Genomic DNA, 21,001 nt, shown 5'->3' with positions numbered 1-21,001 from the left:
ATACTTCATTTCTCCCTAGAATAGGGAATAAAATACCCATGGAAGGAGTTACAGAGATAAATTTTGGACCTACGATGAAAGGATGGAACATCCAAAGACTGCCCCACCTGGGGGTCCATCCCATAATCAAACACCAAACACTATTGCATATGCATATGCAAACAATCAAACACTATTGCATATGCCAGCAAGATTTTGCTGACAGGACTCTGATATAGCTGTCTCTTGTGATGCCATTCCAGTGCCTGGCAAATACAGAAGTGGATGCTCACAGTCATCTATAGGATGGAACACAGGGCCCCCAATGGAGGAGTTAGAGAAAGTACCCAAGGATCTTAAGGCGTCTGCAACCCCATAGGTGGAACAACAATATGAACTAACCAGTAACCCCAGAGCTCGTGTCTCTAGCTGCATATGTAAGAGAAGATGGCCTAGTCGGCCATCATTGGGAAGAGAGGCCCCGTGGTCTAGCAAACTTTATATGCCCCAGTACAGGGGAAGGCCTGGGCCAAGAAGTGGGAGTGAGTGTGTAGGGGAGCAGGGCAGGGGAGGGTATAGGGGACTTTTGGGATAGCATTTGAAATGTAAATGAAGAAAATATCTACTAAAATAATTTTTAAAAAATTAAAAAATAAATAATTCTGTTACTTCAGCTTTTATGCTCTTCATTCAACTCTTAGGCTTTATTCAGTAGCACCACAAGTTTGGAGAGATTGTGATGTGGGCATATAAATCTATTTTTGGGTAATCATAACTGTCACTTTCCTTGAATATCTTCTATAAGCAAAGCTCTAGTGAAATAAAGTGAGAGAGAAAACACCTTCATGGAAATTCAGTTCAGTGATAGCAGTAAGACCTTCAGAATTTCATATAATTTTCAATGAATTTTGGTTTGTACTTAAAGAGAAAGAACAGTGCTTGTGTATGTTTAGGAAAGAATGACAGAGGCCCCATTCATACAGCCATTGAGGTTTTTTTGTTTGTTTGTTTTTCTTTTTGTTTGGTTTTTCTTTGTTTGTTTTCTGTTCATTTGAGACATGTGTCATGTAGCTCAGCCTGGACAGAAACATTCAGTATAGCTGACAATGGCTTTTAATCTGTGTTCCTTCTGCCTCTACCTCTACGTGGGGACTATAGGCATGTTCCATGAAACCCAGTTTATGTAGTGCCTGAGATCAAACTCAAAGGTTTCTGTATATTAGGGTAAGCACTTTACCAACTGAGCTATCTTCTCACCCCATCTTGTATTTCTCTGAGAACTTTGAGAGTATAATAAGTATGTTAGCCATACAAGCTAGATGACACTAGGACAGGAGGAATAGACACAGGTAAAAGGAAGAAGAAAACTGGCCATTGTAAAGAAGTCCTTCTTATTTATTAAACTTTAAATATTGAAGATGTATATCTATCCATATATATACACATACATACACATGTCTGAGTACACACACATGCACATACACACACATACACACACACATGGACACACACACACACATAACTGCATCATTGCCTATCAGACTTTGTATATTTTATTACACTACACTCAGGTTTTTATTCTTGAAGCTCAGAAGTTATGTTATTAATGGTTTATTTCTAAGTATTTTTTATTATGATATGGCTGTTCCTACAGTTGTTTCTATTGTGCTGGCATTTAATGTATTAAAGTACAAAGTAGATATGATTTTCCTCAAGCTACTGATTTTCATTAAAGTCTAGAATATTCTCAGTCATTGCCTTCTCAAAAGCTTCTGTAGATGCTTTATATGTACTCATTCTGCAATTAAATTGAATGTGAAGGAGATTCTCTCATTTGCATGTGGGTCCTACACTTTGTATCTTATTTTCTATCTCTTTTTGCACATTTTATATAATTCCATAAATTACTCCTTTAATCATGTTTTAAATACCCTTAATTCTTCCATTACATATTTTTCAACATTTCTAATACTACATTTTTATTTGAGAAGACATATTTTGTTCTTCATTGAACACAGACATTTTATATTTTCTTAGATTTAAATTTTTGATGTGGAATATATCAAGCATGCAGATTTTATCCTCAGAGTCTCATAATTTCTAGACTTAGAGCAACTGTCCCTGTGATTCTGTGCCCTGAATTCTAAGTCTGTGTTCATTCATTGTGCCATGTATACCTGCATATACTTTCTAAGGTTGATTATGATGCAATAAATTAAATTTAAATCTCTGAGGCCATTGCTGAGGAAGGATCATGATATAGAGAGCTTGTGTTTGCTTTTGTGAGCACTAAGATTTTCAAAGTGGGGCTTTTCTTTTCTTTTTTTTTATTAGATATTTTCTTTATTTACGTGTCAAATGTTATCCCTTTTCCTATTTTCTCCTACGAAAATCCCTTATCCCCTCCCCCATCCCCCTGCTCCCCAACCCACCCACTCCCATTCCTGGTCCTGGCATTCCCCTATACTGGGGCATAGAGTCTTCACAGGACCAAGGGCATCTCCTCCCATTGATGACCAACAAGGCCATCCTCTGCTACATATATAGCTAGAGCCACATCAATATGAACTATCCAGTACCTCTGAGCTCCTTGGAAGTGGGACTTTTCTTATGTAGTATGTGGTTCAGTATAAAATAAAAAAGTATTGAAACTGAACTTCATAGCTAAGTGATTCAAACTGAAGAGTGAAGGAGGCCATAGAATGTTGACATGTATGACAAAACATCCTTTAAGCAATCAATAGCCTTCTACAATTTTTATGAGAAATAAATGGCAGGTTTAGTACTAGAATCCTTAAGAAAAACTGTTCTACCTACATCCAGGTAGTCAGTGTCTACAAGAAGTTTAAGATGAGGCAAAGGCCCTATCTGTCTGTCTGTCTGTCTGTCTGTCCATCCATCCATCCATCCATTCATCCATCCATCCATCCATCCATGTATCTATCTATGTATCTATCTATGTATCTATGTATCTATGTATCTATGTATCTATCTATCTATCTATCTATCTATCTATCTATCTATCTATCTGTCTGTCTATCTTATATTATAGTATAAAATTACATAATTATGATATGTTACATATATTTTGAATTTATACACACATATACTGAATATTTAACTATTTATGGAAGAAATGATGAAGGATTAGAGATAAAATTGTAGTAGGCAGATAGGGTCGGAATAATGAATAGTGAAGTCTCTTACTTTAGATTGAATTATACAGAAAAAATATACAGAAAAAAACATAAACAGCACTGAGCTAATGCCTAGATTTCTGAACTGTGTTATTGACTCTGCATGGTAGGTATTCACATAAGGAGGTAAAGAATACATATGATGTTCTTATCTCTACAATTTAGTCTTGGCTCTGTTCTAAGCTTAGATGCAGTTTTGGGATGTGGAATACTCAACACCAGCAGACTGTTAAGTTTTCTAAAATGTTTTCTGTGACAATATGTATGAGACTTTCAGCTATGTAAATATAATATGCAGGGAGCTAATCAAGGATACTGCTTGGAAGCTCTCTATGTAAGCTTTATAGATAAAATGAAGACTTTCCTGAGGTTGACTACTGAGCATTTCTTGAAGGAAAAATACTGATAACTTAAATGATAGAATCCTGTGGAAATAAAAATCTAAGTTTTTATGGTCTGTGGAGTATGAATCAGAGAAGAATATTTTAGGGAAATATGTGTAGGTAGGAAAATTAGAATAAAATTATGAAATTTAAGCAAGCACATATATTTTAAATTGAAATCACAAATGGGAACAACATAAAATATGTTTTGTACATAACTAGGTCATAGAAAGTAGCATCTATTGACTTCAATTTCATTGGTATTCTATGGCAAAAGATCCAGTAGAATGATCTATTCTAAATATTTATAGCATATTGATATATGCACCTCAGAGTAGATGAATACAGCATTCAGTCACAATGCGATTGAAATGGAAAGACAAATAAATAACAAACAAAATTAGCAACTCAAGTTTTAAAAATAATTGGGAAAGGTTTCTATTTTCTAAGAAGTTTAGAGATGTAAATATATTTGAACATCTATTGGAAGGACATGCATGTAGAATGGAGCAAGATACATAAAATTTTGAGGAAAATATGAGAGAACGGTAAAGAGGAGAAAGGATAGATGGGAGGACACAGTGAAGTAGGTAAGGAATATCTCATCTGAGATGAAGGTACCATTCATAGAATGTTGACGTTTGCCTTCTACCAACTGGAAATGGCAGCATGGTCTCTTTCTATATTACAGTCAATATTAAGGAAAGAGCTAGTGCAAAATGTAAGCATGTGTAACATATCAAGTACTGTCATACTATCCAATCCTTCCATCAAGTCTAGTAGGGGGCAACTCCTGTCTCTCCTTCCACCTCTCCTCTTTTTCAAGAGATAATGGAGGCTCAGATTATTTAAAGAAATATCCCATTGTTATAGTTGTTTCAGGATATTTGATCGCACTGTGAACCCTAAGATTGTGTTGTTTGCCAGAAAAACTTGTTTCTAGTGGTTGTGGAGCTCAGCCCTGGCACACACCTTTAATCCAAGAGCTTTTTGTTTATTGTAAACAGGATTAAATAAAGTCAACCATGGGTCAAGAGGCAAAGGAAGCAACCAGTTGACAGGGAGGGAACATAGAAAACAAAATAAGACAAATGAACAAATAAAAAGCAACAGCTGAGAGTAAGAGAAAGTCAGGAGGACAGATATATGCATAGGGAATAGAAGGGAGCGACATTCATCTTGAAGGGCTGAGGAAGAAGGTCAGCTGGGTATTCTCTTGGCAAAATTGAACAATGCTTTACACCCAGTGTTTATAAACAACACATGGTTAGTGTAGCAATGCTCAGAGTGTGACCTCATGCAATACATTTAGGCCTCAACCTTAAGGCTATGACCCTTGACACAGTTGAACTGAACTTACTTGTATAATCATCTCTAGATGATATCTGGTACGTTTTCTGGAGACCATTCCTTATTTCCTGATTCAAAAATATCTCAGAGCAGGACATATTTACAGTTTCTCCACAGCTTGCATCCTTTCAGAGTTTTAGGAAAGATGCTGCAAATCACTACTACCCAGGGGAACACTAGGCCACCACAGCCCTGGGCTTTCTCCACTGCTCAGCAATAGTCTCTTTGGGGTTCAAAGAAAGTCAATTTCTGATGATTCTGGAGAGAAGATGTTGGTATGAAGTAGGAGAAAAAAAAGAAAATTCTGAGGGGGATTCAGTTAAGGGGAATGCAATGGTGTGGAAAAGACTGATATGCCGAAATAGAAAACTCTAGGTAATAAATGCCAACAAACTGTGAACTGACTTTTTTTTTTTTTAGAATGAACCAAAAATTATATTTTTTTCCTCCCATATACAGATGCTAGAACTGTTTTAATTGCTGAGAAGCTGATGTAGCAAGTTTTTTCACGGAGATGTTTGAATAAAGAAATCATCTGCTATTCCAACATTGCAATGAAGGAGTTGCCATCCTTTTCAATGTTTGATATATGTACAAGATGCAAAGTAAACATTTCACTTTGTATTTGCAACAAAATAGTGACATACACGTTTTCATGTAGCAACTTAATATAACTTTGAATATTAATCCCCATCAAGTAAATATCAGTAATTGGGCATTTTGAATAATTATTTTTCTTTTTTTTTCTATTGTAGCTAGCTAGCACTGCTGTGAATATGCTGGTCTCTAGGCATCTTACTTCTGTTGAATGATTTCTTTAGGATGAGTGCTCCTGAGAAGGGTGTTTAGGTTAGAAGCACTTAATTGTTTTCCTTTTTTTTTTTTTCTGTAGATTAGGGTGCTCCTGACACTAAAATAGAAGTAAAGAGGAAACCTGAAGAGATACAAATTTCTGAGTATAGCTGTTTTGCTTCTTGTAGTATGTACAGTTCCTGGATTTAATTATTTCTTGTTCAATCCACATGCCTTTCTGGAAACTAGGTATTCTAGGTCATGGGGAAATGAAATTCAATCTTCAGCCTCAGGTTCTAGGATGAAATAAAGAGCAAATAATTACAGTAATGCATGGATCGAATACCTGTCTCTTTATGATGCCTCTCTTTGATTTATAAAACATGTTCTACTGTTATTCTTATGTGCTCTGTTAAATCTTATGTTTTAAAGGTGAACACAAACCAGTCACTTCATGATGTGGAAATTAGCTCTATAAATCTTCTTTGCTCTTTTACACATTACTCCTCTAGTTTGTAGGGAGTAGGGTGATTCTAAATAGTCGAGTGGAGAACCAAGGAACAGCCCTCAGATATGGTGGATATTCAAAATGGAAAGTATTAGATTCTCCCAATTAGAATCCCGCTGGATTGTGACATGATAGAAAGTACACTTCCTCTATCATATTAAATTAAATTGAAAGAAAATTTGGTGGTTTTGTTGCTGGTATGACAGCCTCTTTACATAAGGATAGGCATAAACCCATAGTGCTGTATAGACGAACCCCAAAATGTACAACTCTTTGCCAGGAGATAGTAATACATGTTCAAGAAGCACAGACTATGGTAATGTGGCTTGTTTGCTGTGTTGACTGAAGCATGGGACTGTAAGCCTAATGATGTTGTCATTTGCTTACAACATACCTGAAACACTGGGGATATAATAGTTTGGTAAAGTGGTTGACAGTCTCGTCTTCAGAAACAAGTCTCTCGTCTATGAGATTTATTTGCTTATTTGTTTGTTTGCTTGCTTTGGAATCTTGGCATCCTCTACAAAGTTACACAGCCAAAGGGATTAATAAGCATTGAACATGAGGCCATGGTCTCTAGATCATTATACCACTACATTCTTGAATTCAATATCTGTGATGTCACAAGAGACAAACAACTGTGAAGTCCCCCATGTTGGGTCTTTTGGATGAGACTCTGGGGGGAAGCCAACTCACATGGAGCGATCTGCCTGAGGTGATTAGACTGGCATTTAATTTTATTTAAATGTGTGAACACTTTTTAATAAGGCTCTAGAGGTATTATGAAGTTTGTAGAATTTTTCTATTGGAAGAATGTTTTATTTTGCTTGGTAACACATAGAAAAGCCCATATTGTGATTAGCATGTGAATAGCGGGATCATCTTAACACTCTCCTTATTAATATGACAGATTTGATTTTCCCAAAGGTCACAATTGAACCTCTGTCTCAGATCAGTTAATCCATGTATTTATGTAAATTGAACTTTCCTAACTTGTAATTTGGTTCTGGGGTGCATTGGATTTCCTACTGCCCTGTGGGGCTTATACACCAATTTAAATCCCTAAGTTACTGGCCTACATTCTCTGATATAAAGACATAGATTTCTTGCATGAATGTTGAACATGGTCTGTGTGTTTCTTTTTGTCAACAGTCGATCATGTCATGTTGGGATCCTGGAACTTGGTGCCACTGCATCTGCCTCAGAACCTTGTGTCTTCGTTTGGGTCCATTCTGCCTTGATAATGGGTTGCTCAGTAAACATTGAAGCCTATGTTACAGAAGAAAGAAGGAAAAATGAAGAATGGAAGGAAGGGAGGGGGATAAGGTGAGCTCCTTTATTTTCACTTTTTCTTTTTTCCATCTCTGGGTTAGACTTCAAATTTCCTTTGTCTAAATATATTACAATATCATTTCTTTCCTATAACAATATCCCTTGCTTACATCAATGCCTCTCAGCCTATCTTTTCATTAATCCACACAAAGCAACTTCTTCATCTTGGTTTCATGTCCCAGAACATCTCTGATGGTTAAAATAATAATACCTGAAAACCAGTAGAGATAAAATTTTCCTTCATTTAGTTGGTTTCCCTAGATATTTGTCACACTAATGGTATGAACCCATGAGTATGTGATTTTTGTGCTTACACCAATTTATTTCTACCTCCTGGCAAAGGGTTGTGCATTCTGGGGATTTTCTATGTCACACTATAGGTTTATTCCTATCTTTTTGTAAAGTGAAACAAGTGTGCGGTTCTACACTTTACGTTTCTTCTCTAATTTTGCCTTTTAGAAAAATAGCATTCCTCAATGAGCCTACTGCCTTTGCTTAGAAGATATAAGAATTATGCATTCAGCACTGAAGTCAGCAAGAATACATAAAGCCCTGGTAGCTTGAAAGCATGAGAGAGAGAGAGAGAGAGAGAGAGAGAGAGAGAGAGAGAGAGAGAGAGAGAGAGAGGGAGAGAGAGAGAGAGAGAGAGAGAGAGAGAGAGACAGAGAGAGACAGAGAGAGACAGAGAGAGACAGAGAGAGACAGAGAGAGACAGAGAGAGACAGAGAGACAGAGAGAGAAGTAAAGAGAAATTCAGATGATTTTAAATCCATAAACCCTTTGCTTTCCAGTACTTATGTTTGTTGTCCATTTCACTAACATCCCATTCGTTCAGTCAGTATTTCATCTCCGGAAATTTTCCAAGATTCCCATGTTTGAACCCCAGACACCTCTCATTTATGGGCTGCCTGTCTTCTGTGTATGTTGATCTGCTCGCTACTTTTCCAATGCTTCCAAGATTCTCTCATCTCAGGCCTTCCTAAAAATGCTTTCCTCACTTTTCATGAGTATTGGATATTGTTACTTTTTTATGTCCAGTTATATTCTTTCAAGCCAGGGATACAAACAATGAGTACTCACTATATTTTTGACATCTGTAAAAATATGAAAACACAGGCCCATGGAATATGAAAACCCAGAACCTCCAAAAAATAGCCATGGTACATCCTGTGGTAAATTAGGTATGGGCTACTTTGTTCCAAATCATTTCAAGTACATTATAGTAGTCAGAGACATGCACGATGAGCAGAAAGCAAGAAATGTCTTCAGTCTAGACTCCAGTTTCTTCTTCGACACTGAGGAGCCATGACCTTGGGAAACCTAACTCATCTCATGCAGTTCAGTTGTAATTTTCTGCAAAAAGGAATGATATGATTAAGAGTAGTCTTTCCTAAGCAATTGTCATCAGAAAACCAAATTTGTTGCAATTTTAGAAAAGTACTATTTTACCGTTTTGATTAGTAATTTAAATATGTAATATATAATATTCTTTGAGAATTCCATTAAAATATACTGCATATTGTGATCATATTCATGCTCTCTCTCTCTTCTGACTCTTGGAGTATTATCCTTCCCAAGCATGTAAAAAACCTTGGCCTTTCTTTAAAATTCATCATATCCTATTAAGACCATCCATATGTGCATGAGTGTAAAGCCATCCACTAGAGCATAGAAAACCCACTAAGCAACAGGTCACAAAAGAAAACTGACTCCTCCCCCTTCCATTAGTCATCATATGCCAATAGCTCCTTAGATAATTGTGGAGTAGTTTGATATTGCATGACACTTCACATTCATACTGAACTTTTTGTAAAATCACAGTGCATCTTCTGTGCTTAATAAATGTACTATAGTTCTTGAGTTGCTTATATAGTTTGGATATTAACTCTGTTGGATGTAGCTTCCTTTGTGAAGGTCATGGAAGCCCATTCTGTAGGCTTTTTGCCCTATTGGTGGTATCTTTTGCCATACAGAAAATTTTCAGTTTCATGATGTCTCATTTATTAATTGCTGATCTTAGTGCCTGAAGTGTTTGTGTTCTGTTCAGGAAATATCTTCTTTACCAATATATTCAAAGCTATTGTTCACTTTCTCTTCTATTAGATTTAGTGTATTCAGTATTATGTTGAGATCTTTGATCCACTTGGACTTGAATTTTCTGCAGGGTGATAAATTTGGATATATTTGCATTCTTCTACATGTAGGCAGTCAATTAGACTATCTCATTTATTGAAGGATTATTTTTTCATTTTATGGTTTTGAATTCTTTGTAAAAAATCAAGTGCCTGTAGGTATGTGGGTTTATTTCTGAGCTTTCATATGTAAAGTGAATAAATAAATAAATAAATAAATAAGCTGAAATCATCAGACAATGTTCACTGAGAAGAAAAGAATAGGAAGTTATAAGTAAATATGTTAAATTATACTTGAGAACCAGTCTCAAATTTTTAAAACCAGGCCATGTATTTATCCTTTAAATCCATGCAGTTTTCTTCTTATTTTGACAGCAGGCATCTCTTTTTTCCTCCTTAATTTTGTTTCAACAAATAGTTTCCTGCTATGCGTGTATATCAAATGAATGAACAACTCAAAATAAAATTTAAAGAAAAAAGTATGTCGGTACAAGATTTGTATCGATTGACAGGTTTGGATTTTTTCCTATAGAAATGGTGGCATGCCTCTCAGAAACTCAAGGAAAGTGACATGGACACAGTGTGGGGCACTAGTTCGAACTTCTGTTCCTTTGTGTACTTCATTGTCTGAAAGCTGGAGGGTGGACTTTTAGCTATTCTTGAGTTTGTATTTTCTCCTTGAGGATGGAAAGCAGGTACATTGGTGCACAGTCATAGTGAATGAAGAAGTAGAAAGGTTTTTCTGGAGTACTGTGCTAACGTGATCCTTGTAAAGGATAGCAGAGGTTCTGGTAGGCATTTGGCAAAGCAGGTAGATCCTGCTTCCATTCATTTTTTTAAAATATTTTTATTACATATTTTCCTCAATTACATTTCCAATGCTATCCCAAAATTCCCCCATACCCCCCCCCACTTCCCTACCCACCCATTCCCATTTTTCTGGTGTTCCCCTGTACTGGGGCATATACAGTTTGCGTGTCCAATGGGCCTCTCTTTCCAGTGATGGCCGACTAGGCCATCTTTTGATACATATGCAGCTAGAGTCAAGAGCTCCGGGGTACTGGTTAGTTCATAATGTTGTTCCACCTATAGGGTTGCAGATCCCTTTAGCTCCTTGGGTACTTTCTCTAGCTCCTTCATTGGGAGCCCTGTGATCCATCCAATAGCTGACTGTGAGCATCCACTTCTGTGTTTGCTAGGCCCCAGCATAGTCTCACAAGAGACAGCTACATCTGGGTCCTTTCGATAAAATCTTGCTAGTGTGTGCAATGGTGTCAGCATTTGGAAGCTGATTATGGGGTGAATCCATGGATATGGCAGTCTCTACATGGTCCATCCTTTCATCTCAGCTCCAAACTTTGTCTCTGTAACACCTTCCATGGGTGTTTTGTTCTCAATTCTAAGGAGGGGCATAGTGTCCACACTTCAGTCTTCATTCTTCTTGAGTTTCATGTGTTTAGCAAATTGTATCTTATATCTTGGGTATCCTAGGTTTTGGGCTAATATCCACTTATCAGTGAGTATATATTGTATGAGTTCCTTTGTGAATATGTTACCTCACTCAGGATGATGCCCTCCAGGTCCATCCATTTGGCTAGGAATTTCATAAATTCATTCTTTTTAATAGCTGAGTAGTACTCCATTGTGTAAATGTACCACATTTTCTGTATCCATTCCTCTGTTGAGGGGCATCTGGGTTCTTTCCAACTTCTGGCTATTATAAATAAGGCTGCTATGATCATAGTGGAGCATGTGTCCTTCTTACCAGTTGGGACATCTTCTGGATATATGCCCAGGAGAGGTATTGCTGGATCCTCCAGTAGTACTATGTCCAATTTTCTGAGGAACCACCAGACTGATTTCTAGAGTGGTTATACAAGCCTGTAATCCCACCAACAATGGAGGAGTGTTCCTCTTTCTCCACATCCTCACTACCATCTGCTGTCATCTGAATTTTTGATCTTATATTAAAAGCAGTAAGGGAGAAAGGTCAAGTAACATATAAAGGCAGGCCTATCAGAATTACACCAGAGTTTTCACCAGAGACTATGAAAGCCAGAAGAGCCTGGACAGATGTTATTCAGACACTAAGAGAACACAAATGCCAGCCCAGGCTACTATACCAGGCCAAACTCTCAATTACCATAGATGGAGAAACCAAAGTATTCCACGACAAAACCAAATTCACACATTATCTTTCCAAGAATCCACCCCTTCAAAGGATAATAACAGAAAAAAAAAAATACAAGGACAGAAATCACACCCTAGAAAAAGCAAGAAAGTAATCCCTCAACGAACCAAAGAGAAGACTGCCACAAGAAAAGAATGCGAACTCTAACAACAAAAATAAAAGGAAGCAACAATTACTTTTCCTTAATATCTCTTAATATCAATGGACTCAATTCCCCAATAAAAAGACATAGACTAACAGAATGGCTACACCAAAAGGACCCAACATTCTGCTGCTTACAGGAAACCCATCTCAGGGAAAAAGACAGACACTACCTCAGAGTGAAAGGCTGGAAAACAATTTTCCAAGCAAATGGTCTGAAGAAACAAGCTGGAGTAGCCATTCTGATATCGAATAAAATCGACTTCCAACCCGAAGTTATCAAAAAAGACAAGGAGGGACACTTCATACTCATCAAAGGTAAAATCCTCCAAGAGGAACTCTCAATTCTGAATATCTATGCCCCAAATGCAAGGGCAGCCACATTCATTAAAGACACCTTAGTAAAGCTCAAAGCACACATTGCACCCCACACAATAATAGTGGGAGGCTTCCATTCATTAAAGGAAGAGCAAATTATTTCTCCCTGATATAATGGCTCTGACCAGAGAAGCCAGATCACAACCTGCTGCTGACAATTACCACTAACAGGCTGAGGCGCACTGTCACATCGCACTGTCAGCCTGTACCACATTGCTGACAAAGACTGCGACCTTCGGTGGACTTGATTCACTAAAATAATGAGGGGTCAGGAGGACACTCATTTGCATAATGTAAGGAATGTATATGTTACTGCTAGAGAAGAATGCCATATATAATAAAAATGCTAAGCATTCTGTCCTTCCTAACTAGATGTGTAACCTCAGGGTCAAACACAATGGAAGTATAAAACCTTAGAGCATTAATCAGATGCAGAGCTTGTAGAGTTTTTTGTTTTGGGTATCTCTGAAGCCTTACTTGATATAAAATAGAGAAAAAGTAGCCAGGAGGAAAATATCATAAAAAGAGTTTAGAACTGGAAAGCAAATCCTTCTTCTATTCTTGCTTATTAAAACCCATAATATAGGCCATTTATTCTTCCTGAGGCTTAGCTTCTCAAGCATGAAATGAGGACCATGATTCTGTGGCCCTAAATGAAGCAGTGCCAGGAATACTTAGGTTAGCATCAGTGCTGAGTATGGAATAAAATCGTTAATGTCATAAGACAGCTCAAGATGTTATTAGGTCTTAGCATAGGTCTTGCAAGAAGTACTCACCGAGAAGACTTTTGTAATGAATCGTCGGTGTGGGGGAAATCATGGAGTCAATTGGCATAGAAGAGCAGACAGGACTTTTATGAGTATGACTCTGAACGGAGAAGAGTGGAGAAAAGATTGGATAAGTACCTAACACCCAAAGAATTTTCGTTCATTCTAAGGATTGGAAAAATTATCCAAGTGTCTCCACATGGAGGTGGCTGTTATGGTAGGCCTGGCTGTCCTACGAAGGGTATGTGTTAGTATCATTACCAATCTTGTTCTATAACTGAAAGGTATTATCTTGGTGCAAACAAAAGTGGGTATACAGAAGTGCAGTGGCTGTCACTGTTGTCCTTTCTGGTTGTAAGTGTGAGAAGATCATCTCCATAAGTGCTGCTTATATATCATGCTCTAGGTGTTTCAGTAGTGGCCTCCTGAAATATAGGCACAGCAGCTAGCTAGTGAGAGAGAGGGCATAATTGAAAGCAAAGAAACTGTGAAGCAAGGTGATAAAGGCTGTCAAGTCTTAACATCTTCAAGGAGGCCAGTGTAACTGAGCCATAGCAAGCAAGGCAAGAACAGCATGAATCAGTGCGTGGGGCTGGCCAGGGCCACCCAATTCAGAACCTTACTGGACACATAAAGATTATGGTTTGGTAATTTTTCTTGGCCTGCCATGCAAAATCATTAAAGTATTTTTTAAGGTAGGTAATAAATAGCCTGGTAAATGTTAAGATTTTAAGATGCTAGTGTGTTTGGAGTACATGAATTATTTGGGGGCAAGAGTGGAAGAAAAGAGACTAGTTATAAAATCTAATTCAGGTAAAAGGAGTTTGAGCAGACCTGGGGCAGTATGATAAAAGGACATACACTTGAAAAGGAACTATCCATTGTGTGATGTGATGAAAGTATGTATAACAAAACTCTCTGCTGCAGAAAGGAGGATGGCAGCATTGGGAGGTTGTGCTGGGAACTTTGGCCTTCAGGACATGGTGTTGGCACTGTGTTTTCTTTAAGTAGAATACTGAATAGTAACTAGTTTCTAGGAATTAGATATGGTTGGGTTGAGATGCTTAATAGACATTTAATAAAATGTATAAGGATGAGATCAGAATGTATAATTTAGGAGATCATTGATATATTGGTTATATGTAAATACTTAGTTAAAATTACATTGCATAATAGACATGGCCGGAGGAGAGATATCCTAGGATCACATCCTGGAGGTGTACCACGCTGAAATAATCTACAAGCAGTAGAACAAAATACATCACTTGGAAATCTAGAATAGGGGAATCAGTGATAACCCATTATAATTTAAACCAAAGTGAAAGGTTAATACTTTATACTCGATTTCAATATTGTCACTTTACTAATAAAAATTTGAAAATTGGTCAAGAACCATGTTGCTATTGTATGGTGTTGACTAAACCCTTACAAAGGTATAATGCTTAATGTTTACAAATAACATACAATAATATAAACAAATACTGTGTATATTAGTTCATAAAATATTTTCCTGCACAATATGATTGATCATTATATATTCTAATAATGTTGGGGTCTTTTTTCCTTAGGAATATTGGAAACTTTAAAAGAAAAGTAACAATAGGTTGCAAATTTGCTGAGTATTTGTTGTCATCAAACATAACATTTACAAGACAGGACTTAGAGTTTGCTGGAAGTAGTTACAAATAATGTTGGACATACAACCCAAAAGACCATAAAACAATGATTACCATAGTACTATACTAGTGTGACATTTTATCTCACTAGTAAAAATTGCTTCCCACACTTTCCTGCCATCTGTGGGTTCAGAGACCACTTCTAAGATAAGCTGAATTAACTATGAGAATTAAGTATTGTTTGGGTTTTCTTGGCAAGTTCTTTATTACCAAGATTTTTCTTTTATTCTTGATGACTTTTCTTGGAAAACTCCATAAATAGATTTTGATTATACCCACAGCCCTGATAACCTTCTTAACTTTTTTACTTTCTTGCTGAACATCTTCCAAAATGAGCTTTTCGGTTGGGGTGAAGTGGCAGACATTGACACCTCCTTTACCATCAATCATTACCATCAATATTAGCTCAGAAAGGGATGGGACTTGTTGGAACTTACTTTATCTCTGACAGGATGTTGAAGAAACTTCTCTTCTTCAAGCATCCATGGCTGTTGTAGGTCTAAAAACAGGGTTATGAAGATTCTGAGAAACTTAAGCGAGGATCATAATACTGTCTTCAGACACACATCCTACTTTGTGCTTCATGCTATGTGATCTATGCTGCTTTATAACTACTACTTACTAACCAGGATCACTTAATTGTGGTGGTTTAAAGAAAACATAAACAAGGAGCTTAAAGTACACTTGCTGTGAGAGTGTGGAAGAATGGCGAGCAATGGTCTGACTTTGAAGATGAGTCTCCATATGTGGGCCTGTCTTATTATATGCCAGGGAACCCCAGGTGTAACAACTGACCAGGAATTTATTTATTTCACTACCATTTAGTATCTGAAACAGGTGTTAGTGGCTTTGAAAATGAAGGGAACATCATCTGTGTTTCCATACTCCATCGATTCTGAGACAGTAGGACCTGAGGGAGTTTGGCCTGGAGAAAACACTGATGACATGTGGACTGTCAATAAATATTTGATGTGCTGTCATGTGGAACAGGAAACAGGCTTGCTCTGTTTGAATCCAGCAGGCAGAACGGGGACAAATATATGAGAATTATATGGAAACAGATGTGGACTCAACATCACAAACATCTTTCTAACAGTGGGAACTGTTTGAAATTAAATAGGACAATTGCACAAAGAAACTAGATTATTGTTGCTTGGAGATTTAAAAATGACCATTTTTTCTAAAATATTTTATGAGATGATAGTAGGCAATTTCCAATATATCATCCAGGTAAAAGTATTAATAACACAATACTTCAACATTCAACTCGGAAGTTATATTTTATGGAAGAAAAGCACTTCTCAGGTCTTTCATTCTATATACATATCACTTAGCAACATGTGTCACGATTTCAAACACATTAAAAATTATACCCCCAAAACTTAATAATCAAGTCCTCCTCATATACATTGAAATTCTTTCAGAAGCCTAGTTATCTGCATGTCTCTTAATTTCTTTACTAATTCCCCCTTTTTTAATTAATTAATTAATTAATTAATTTAGACCCAATTTTACTTTTACTCATTTTGCTAGAAAATATTTTTTAAAAAGAACACACTCTTTGGCATCCACTTTTTTTGACAAAAGGTATTACTCATATTATTAATGACATTGACATTTTCTTCTGTGTACTACTAACAACAACGCCAAAAAGGTTCCTGTCTTGCATCTTTTATGGTTTATGTTCTTATGAACTAGTAAAAGTGTATATGTTATAACTGCAAAATTTGAGAGGAGATTACCTCTTATTCTTTAACTCTATAATTTTAATTGTAAATCACTATCATTTTTTAATGTTCTGTTTAAGGCTTGTTACCCACCACTTGCTAACTAAAAACTTTTATGGGAATATTATCTACAAGTTCTCTACCCTATTGGTAGAAGTAAGCCTTTCTCAAGACTTGACTATGTGGATATCACCCATCACCATTTTATCACTAATACCACATCTTTGTATAATCGTGATACAGGGGGTTCTGAATAATATGGGAATTATATTTTAATTTTTTGAGAATCTCAATTCTGTTGTACATAATGGTTGCTATAATTGATGTTCTCACCACAGTGTGCATGAGTATTCTTTTTCCACATCTCTCCAATGTTGACCATTCTCTTTTTGATATTAGTTGGTCTTTTTCCCCATTCATTAATTGAAGAATTTGGGGGTGCTTCTTGAGTTTTTCTTTTATATTTGTTTATTTTTCAATTGAGTCATTGAATTAAGGATAGTAATTTTTTTCCATTTTTTATTAGGTATTTAACTCATTTACATTTCCAATGCTATACCAAAAGTCCCCCATATCCACCCACCCCCACTCCCCTGCCCACCCACTCCCCCTTTTTGGCCCTGGTATTCCCCTGTACTGGGGCATATAAAGTTTGCAAGTCCAATGGGCCTCTCTTTCCAGTGATGGCCGACTAGGCCATCTTTTGATATATATGCAGCTAGACTCAAGAGCTCCGGGGTACTGGTTAGCTCATAATGTTGTTCCACCTATAGGGTTGCAGATCCCTTTAGCTCCTTGGCTACTTTCTCTAGCTCCTCCATTGGGAGCCCTATGATCCATCCATTAGCTGACTGTGAGCATCCACTTCTGTGTTTGCTGGGCCCCGGCATAGTCTCACAAGAGACAGCTACATCTGCGTCCTTTCAATAAAATCTTGCTAGTGTATGCAATGGTGTCAGCGTTTGGATGCTGATTATGGGGTGGATCCCTGGCTATGGCAGTCTCTACATGGTCCATCCTTTCATCTCAGCTCCAAACTCCGTCTCTGTAACTCCTTCCATGGGTGTTTTGTTCCCAAATCTAAGGAGGGGCATAGTGTCCACACTTCAGTCTTCATTCTCCTTGAGTTTCATGTGTTTAGCAAATTATATCTTATATCTTGGGTATCCTAGGTTTGGGGCTAATATCCACTTATCAGTGAATACATATTGTGTGAGTTTCTTTGTGAATGTGTTACCTCACTCAGGATGATGCCCTCCAGGTCCATCCATTTGGCTAGGAATTTCATAAATTCATTCTTTTTAATAGCTGAGTAGTACTCCATTGTGTAGATGTACCACATTTTCTGTATCCATTCCTCTGTTGAGGGGCATCTAGGTTCTTTCCAGCTTCTGGCTATTATAAATAAGGCTGCTATGAACATAGTGGAGCATGTGTCCTTCTTACCTGTTGGGGCATCTTCTGGATATATGCCCAGGAGAGGTATTGCTGGATCCTCCGGTAGTACTATGTCCAGTTTTCTGAGGAACCGCCAGACTGATTTCCAGAGTGGTTGTACAAGCCTGCACTCCCACCAACAATGGAGGAGTGTTCCTCTTTCTCCACATCCTCGCCAGCATCTGCTGTCACCTGAATTTTTGATCTTAGCCATTCTGACTGGTGTGAGGTGGAATCTCAGGGTTGTTTTGATTTGCATTTCCCTGATGATTAAGGATGTTGAACATTTTTTCAAGTGCTTCTCTGCCATTCGGTATTCCTCAGGTGAGAATTCTTTGTTCAGTTCTGAGCCCCATTTTTTAATGGGGTTATTTGATTTTCTGAAGTCCACCTTCTTGAGTTCTTTATATATGTTGGATATTAGTCCCCTATCTGATTTAGGATAGGTAAAGATCCTTTCCCAATCTGTTGGTGGTCTTTTTGTCTTATTGACGGTGTCTTTTGCCTTGCAGAAACTTTGGAGTTTCCTTAGGTCCCATTTGTCGATTCTCGATCTTACAGCACAAGCCATTGTTGTTCTGTTCAGGAATTTTTCCCCTGTGCCCATATCTTCAAGGCTTTTCCCCACTTTCTCCTCTATAAGTTTCAGTGTCTCTGGTTTTATGTGAAGTTCCTTGATCCACTTAGATTTGACCTTAGTACAAGGAGATAAGTATGGATCGATTTGCATTCTTCTACAGGATAACAACCAGTTGTGCCAGCACCAATTGTTGAAAATGCTGTCTTTCTTCCACTGGATGGTTTTAGCTCCCTTGTCGAAGATCAAGTGACCATAGGTGTGTGGGTTCATTTCTGGATCTTCAATTCTATTCCATTGGTCTACTTGTCTGTCTCTATACCAGTACCATGCAGTTTTTATCACAATTGCTCTGTAGTAAAGCTTTAGGTCTGGCATGGTGATTCCGCCAGAAGTTCTTTTATCCTTGAGAAGACTTTTTGCTATTCTAGGTTTTTTGTTATTCCAGACAAATTTGCAAATTGCTCCTTCCAATTCGTTGAAGAATTGAGTTGGAATTTTGATGGGGATTGCATTGAATCTGTAGATTGCTTTTGGCAAGATAGCCATTTTTACAATGTTGATCCTGCCAATCCATGAGCATGGGAGATCTTTCCATCTTCTGAGATCTTCTTTAATTTCTCTCTTCAGAGATTTGAAGTTTTTATCATACAGATCTTTCACCTCCTTAGTTAGAGTCACGCCAAGATATTTTATATTATTTGTGACTATTGAGAAGGGTGTTGTTTCCCTAATTTCTTTCTCAGCCTGTTTATTCTTTGTATAGAGAAAGGCCATTGACTTGTTTGAGTTTATTTTATATCCAGCTACTTCACCGAAGCTGTTTATCAGGTTTAGGAGTTCTCTGGTAGAATTTTTAGGGTCACTTATATATACTATCATATCATCTGCAAAAAGTGATATTTTGACTTCCTCTTTTCCAATTTGTATCCCCTTGATCTCCTTTTGTTGTCGAATTGCTCTGGCTAATACTTCAAGTACTATGTTGAAAAGGTAGGGAGAAAGTGGGCAGCCTTGTCTAGTCCCTGATTTTAGTGGGATTGCTTCCAGCTTCTCTCCATTTACTTTGATGTTGGCTACTGGTTTGCTGTAGATTGCTTTTATCATGTTTAGGTATGGGCCTTGAATTCCTGATCTTTCCAAAACTTTTATCATGAATGGGTGTTGGATCTTGTCAAATGCTTTTTCTGCATCTAACGAGATGATCATGTGGTTTTTGTCTTTGAGTTTGTTTATATAATGGATTACATTGATGGATTTTCGTATATTAAACCATCCCTGCATCCCTGGAATAAAACCTACTTGGTCAGGATGGATGATTGCTTTAATGTGTTCTTGGATTCGGTTAGCGAGAATTTTATTGAGGATTTTTGCATCGATATTCATAAGAGAAATTGGTCTGAAGTTCTCTATCTTTGTTGGATCTTTCTGTGGTTTAGGTATCAGAGTAATAGTGGCTTCATAAAATGAGTTGGGTAGAGTACCTTCTACTTCTATTTTGTGAAATAGTTTGTGCAGAATTGGAATTAGATCTTCTTTGAAGGTCTGATAGAACTCTGCACTAAACCCATCTGGTCCTGGGCTTTTTTTGGTTGGGAGACTATTAATAACTGCTTCTATTTCTTTAGGTGATATGGGACTGTTTAGATGGTCAACTTGATCCTGATTCAACTTTGGTACCTGGTATCTGTCCAGAAATTTGTCCATTTCGTCCAGGTTTTCCAGTTTTGTTGAGTATAGCCTTTTGTAGAAGGATCTGATGGTGTTTTGGATTTCTTCAGGATCTGTTGTTATGTCTCCCTTTTCATTTCTGATTTTGTTAATTAGGATTTTGTCCCTGTGCCCTTTAGTGAGTCTAGCTAAGGGTTTATCTATCTTGTTGATTTTCTCAAAGAACCAACTCCTCGTTTGGTTAATTCTTTGAATAGTTCTTCTTGTTTCCACTTGGTTGATTTCACCCCTGAGTTTGATTATTTCCTGCCGTCTACTCCTCTTGGGTGAATTTGCTTCCTTTTTTTCTAGGGCTTTTAGATGTGTTGTCAAGCTGCTAGTATGTGCTGTCTCCCGTTTCTTCTTGGAGGCACTCAGCGCTATGAGTTTCCCTCTTAGAAATGCTTTCATTGTGTCCCATAGGTTTGGGTACGTTGTGGCTTCATTTTCATTAAACTCTAAAAAGTCTTTAATTTCTTTCTTTATTCCTTCCTTGACCAAGGTATCATTGAGAAGAGTGTTATTCAGTTTCCACGTGAATGTTGGCTTTCCATTATTTATGTTGTTATTGAAGATCAGTCTTAGGCCATGGTGGTCTGATAGGATACATGGGACAATTTCAATATTTTTGTATCTATTGAGGCCTGTTTTGTGACCAATTATATGGTCAATTTTGGAGAAGGTCCCGTGAGGTGCTGAGAAGAAGGTATATCCTTTTGTTTTA

This window comes from Mus musculus, chromosome 12, assembly GCF_000001635.26.
Source record: "Mus musculus strain C57BL/6J chromosome 12, GRCm38.p6 C57BL/6J".
In the NCBI taxonomy this organism is placed as follows: domain Eukaryota; kingdom Metazoa; phylum Chordata; class Mammalia; order Rodentia; family Muridae; genus Mus; species Mus musculus.
This window is presented reverse-complemented; position numbering follows the sequence as displayed.